The sequence below is a fragment of the Scylla paramamosain genome, chromosome 24, assembly GCF_035594125.1.
Source record: "Scylla paramamosain isolate STU-SP2022 chromosome 24, ASM3559412v1, whole genome shotgun sequence".
Classification (NCBI taxonomy): domain Eukaryota; kingdom Metazoa; phylum Arthropoda; class Malacostraca; order Decapoda; family Portunidae; genus Scylla; species Scylla paramamosain.
The window spans coordinates 21,773,108-21,778,107 of NC_087174.1; the positions used below are offsets into that span (position 1 = coordinate 21,773,108).

Genomic DNA, 5,000 nt, shown 5'->3' on the forward strand with positions numbered 1-5,000 from the left:
ATCTTGGCTCAAACTCGTATTTGCGAATTTTCTTTGAATGATAAACCGCTTGTAGATGAATCATGAGCACCATTGCCTGATGTGAGACTGGAGAAAGTATCAGGAATATTATTAATTTCAGTTGATCAAGCATTATAAATCTTGCCACTGGATCATGTCGGCTAGGCTAGGCTAGGCTACCCTAGACGTGCCTTCTCAATTTGTCAAGTAACCTGAGATATTTTCACGTTTCTTTTAATAGTGTACACAGGGGAATAACTGACGCGTCTACACTATTAAATTCAGTGAAAAATATTCATTATTAACTTCATTACAAGTAGAAATATATACAGCCTTTCCCTTCCTTTCACCTAGCTACCCTCACGATCGCCCCGAACATCACCGCACACATTAATACACATTTCTTGATTATTATGTTTACTATGATAATTCTGAAGGCATGTATGGATACGTCAACTCTTTCTTTACGTCCACCTGGAAGGAGAATGCAAAAGCTCAAGAAATAAGTGAGAAATAGCGTAAAATTCAGTAACTTTTTCTCCGCTCAGGCAACCATGGTGGGCGAAAATAAGATTCAACACAATTTTTCTCTCTCTCTCTCTCTCTCTCTCTCTCTCTCTCTCTCTCTCTCTCTCTTGGATTCCTGTAGTTGCTTTTAAAGGTTGCTGAGACGTGACGCAATATTTCCAGTCTTACAGATAATGTACCTCTGGAATCTTGAAAGCACCCTTGAAAATGCGTAAAGATTCTCCCTTAAATTTGTTGATGGAGTCTTGAAACCACCCTGGAAAATGTGTATAATTTCTCGTAGAGCTTCATAAACGTGCAGTTGGTGATATGCTTCGTAAAATGAGGAGAGAGAGAGAGAGAGAGAGAGAGAGAGAGAGAGAGAGAGAGAGAGACTGTACATAAACAATTATATCTTTCCACACACACACACACACACACACACACACACGTACGTTTCCCTAAGGGCATTCCATCAGTGTGACGTAATGGGATTAACTTAACTCATCCCCAAAACTCCCACAAACTGAGTAACTTCTTCCTCTTCTTTATCATCTAGTACGTAGTTCCCCTGTGACACAAGTTAGGGAGGTGAAGAGAGAGAGAGAGGTGAGATGAAGTGAGAATATTCCTATGTATTTTCTGTCATAACACCTCATATCACCTTTTGTCTCCCCTGAACCTCTAAAAATATCAACATTTAGACAAGTTAGGGAGGTGAAGAGAGAGAGAGAGGTGAGATGAAGTGACATTATTCCTGTCTCTCTCGCAGCTTAAACTTTCAAAAATATTTATAATGAGAAATGTAGACAAGTTAGAGAGTTGTAGAGAGATAGAGGTGAGGTGAAATGAGATTATTCTTTTGTTTCTTGCCTAACACCTTTCTCTCTCTCCTTCTCTTGGCCTCTGCCTCCTCAAAAAGAGCCTATATTAATGAACTGGTGATGGTACAGGCCTATAATACCTTGTAACAACATTTCATAAAATCTGCCAATGCTGGTTGAATTATAATCAGTCATTCCTCATGCTAACCTTATTATTATTATTATTATTATTATTATTATTATTATTATCATGTGATGCAGAATATCATGGTGTTTTGGTTGCAAGACTCCACGTAAATATAGATTGAGCCATCGTATTCATGTTTTTCATTGTGTGGTGTTGTAAATATACTTTATCTGTAAATAAAAAATGTATCCTATGACATTTGTTTATTTTATTATATGTGTGTTAGGTTAGGTTAGCATAGTCTATATACAAGCTCTTGGCAGTGCATATATATCACAGACACATTGTTAGTAAATCAATTTGAAGCAGAACCAATTGTTGTGTGTGTGTTAGGTTAGCCAATCACACCCTTATCTTTGAAATATTCCTTTGTATATGCTTATGAACCACAGCCAGATACACACTGATTAGGGAGGTGGATGGAATAGTGGTGAAACACTGAATATACTGCTTGACTCTTGCATTGGGGAGGTGGACAGAATAGTGGTGAAAGACTGAATATACTGCTTGACTCTTGCATTGGGGAGGTGGACAGAATAGTGGTGAAAGAGTGAATATACTGGTTGACTCTTGCATTGCGGAGGTGGACAGAATAGTGGTGAAAGAGTGAAGATATTGGTTAACTCGTTTTCTATGATTTTATTGGAGTTTTCATTAATTTATGATTTAATTGTGAGTGATAGGCTAACCCTTTCACTCTTTCAGTCTTCAGTATCATTATAAACAGTCTACTGTGTCTTTCATAACTTCTAATTAATTTTAAGGTTCGCTTATAAACTCAGTCCTCTCGTTTTCTATGCTTTTATTCGAGTTTCCGTCAATTTAAAGGTTTAATTATAAGTGATAGGCTATTTGGCGCGGGGAACCGACTCCCTCTCTCTCTCTCTCTCTCTCTTAACACCTCACAGTGCTTCAAGTGACATATTTTCATTTGTATTCGCTTATAAAGTCAATGTACCCTCGCATTTCCTGCCATATAATTAAAGTATCCGGTTGTACCCCATGGTGAGGGTCCGCTTGTTTCCACCTCCTTCACCGAGGGAGGGAGGCAGACTGCTCCAGGCGATTTGGGATTTTTTTTTTATTTATTTATTATTTTTTATTGTCTTCCTCAGTGTACCTGGGAAACACCGTGCAGTGCGGTTGTGTGTGTGTGTCCTCTTTTCATTTAAACACCAGGGAACGGGACCACAGAGGCACAGGAGGTCAATTAAGGTGAGTTTAGTAGTGACAGGTAGCAGAGGTCTGGCTTCAACCTACGACACTACCTGGAAAACACTGGAAATACCTGGAAAATACTTGATACTTAATAGCAAAAGGGGAGAAGAGAAGAGAGAATATAATGCTATTTATCATGGAATAGAGGCGGACACACACACACACACACACACATACGCATACATATATATATAGACACACACACATACACACACACACACAGACACACAGACACAAACACACACACATACGCATACACACAGCTGAAATTAATCCAGAAAATAGAAAAATAACCTTCATAACAACCACAAATAATAAGGAAAGACAGATAGCCAATCTTGTTTACATCTGAGACCCCCCCAGCCCACCCGCGGCCGCCATGATGGATTGCCAGAGTCTACCCCGGGTTCCAATATTTTTTCTATTTTCTTAACTTATATATTTAGGCTTTTTAACTAAGATTTTATGGTTTGTAAAAATATTTGGTGGTGTTTTGAGTGTTTTGCGTGCGAGTGTTAAGGGAAACATGTCGATTATGAGGTTGTTTCAGCGTAAATAAGTGTTGCTGTTTGCCGTTAAATTTTTCATACTGCCAAACATGATTTTTTATTTCAGCAGCTAGGCAAGATTTTATGGGCTCAAAAAATCGTTTATTGTTTGTTAAATATGTTATGATGCTTTTGAGTGAAATACGTGGACTTTTAGAGGGGTTTTAGACCCGTTGAACACTCAAAAAGTCGACATTTATAAATTATTTATTTATTTATTTCAGCTTCCGGTTAACTTCTGATTGTTTGTAAAAATAGTTTCGATTTTTTAAAGTGTATTGTGTTCGTGAGAAATGAGATTTGTGGATTTTGGAATGTATTTTTTTATCGTGTTTGTTCGAACACTTTTTCATATAGTTATTTAAATATAGCTTTATTATTACTGAAGCTTGGAATATTTTTATATGTCCAGAATTAAATTAAAATTATGCCCTTTCATAATATGTAAAGCATTCCGGCCTAGCTCCATTTTTGCGAGGGGTCATTTTCAAAATCATTTGCATAACGTAAATATGGCGGACGTGACGTCATCAGCCGCCTTCATCCGGGGACCGAGACCCTGGACCTTCCCTCCTCCCAGTGCCCTTCCATTAGTATTTAGTGTTATTTCCTATATTTTCCAGCTGTTTTCATGCATAGAGAAGAATAGAAAGAGGAGGAAAGAAGGAGAAATGAAGAAGGAGGAGGAAGAAGAGGGAAGGGAAGGAGGAAGAGGAGAAGGAAAAGAAGAAATATTAAGAAAAGATTTTCACTGAATTTCCAGCGTTTTAAAGGTAAGCAAACGTAGTAGTAGTAGCAGTAGTAGTAGTAGTGGTGGTGGTGGTGGTGGTGGTGATGTGGCAGCCTTGTAATATAAGATGAAGTGTTTTGAGTTAAATACGCAATTTTTTTTTCTAGGCATTTTGGAATAGAAGTGAGAGTTTTTGGTGTTTTGAAAGGGAATAGTCGTGCTTTCAGTGTTTTTTTTTAAGTGAATTCTTCGTTTCTGTGGTGTTTTAAAAAGGCAGGGGATGTTTTTTTTTATATATTTTTTATTTTTTTGTGTTTTTTTTAAAGATTTTGGTGTTTTTCAAGTTTGTTTGGGTAGAAATTGTTGTTTTTTTCGCTGTCCTTGGGTAGGTGTGTGTCTCTTTTTGGGTGTTTTGAAAGGAAATTCAGTGTTTTTAAGAGTTTTTGGCTAGAAATGTGTGTTTTTTGGGTGTTTTGAAAGGAAATTAAGTGTTTTTGGCTAGAAATGTGTGTTTTTTGGGTGTTTTGAAAGGAAATTAAGTGTTATTTAAGTGTTTTTTGGGTTTCTAGGTGTTTTTGGGAGTAAAATTGTGTTTCTAGGTGTTTCTGGTGTGTGTGTGTGTGTGTGTGTGTGTGTGTGTGTTGCCTTGTCTTTCGTTGTACAGATGCTTATACAGTGTGTGTGTGTGTGTGTGTGTGTGTGTTGCCTTGTCTTTCGTTGTACATATGCTTATGCAGTGTGTGTGTGTGTGTGTGTGTGTGTGTGTGTGTGTGTGTGTGTGTGTTGCCTTGTCTTTCGTTGTACAGATGCTTATGCAGTGTGTGTGTGTGTGTGTGTGTGTGTGTGTGTGTGTGTGTGTGTTGCCTTGTCTTTCGTTGTACAGATGCTTATACAGTGTGTGTGTGTGTGTGTGTGTGTGTGTGTGTGTGTGTGTGTGTGTGTGTTGCCTTGTCTTTCGTTGTACATATGCTTATGCAGTGTGTGTG

General features: G+C 37.9%; 1 protein-coding gene across 6 annotated transcripts in view; it reads left to right on the plus strand.

Annotated features, from left to right (window-relative positions):
- Positions 1–2,580: 2,580 nt before the first annotated feature.
- The window catches only part of LOC135112884 (probable E3 ubiquitin-protein ligase HERC4), a 12,336-nt gene continuing 9,916 nt past the window's right edge, over positions 2,581–5,000 (plus strand). For 5 of the 6 annotated variants that reach the window (XM_064027825.1, XM_064027828.1, XM_064027827.1 and 2 more), the window contains exon 1: positions 3,789–4,057. The gene's annotated coding sequence lies outside the window, so the exon portion shown is untranslated. Of the gene's footprint in view, positions 2,734–3,788; positions 4,058–5,000 lie in introns of those variants that run through there. The other variant, XM_064027829.1, reaches the window with a different exon arrangement.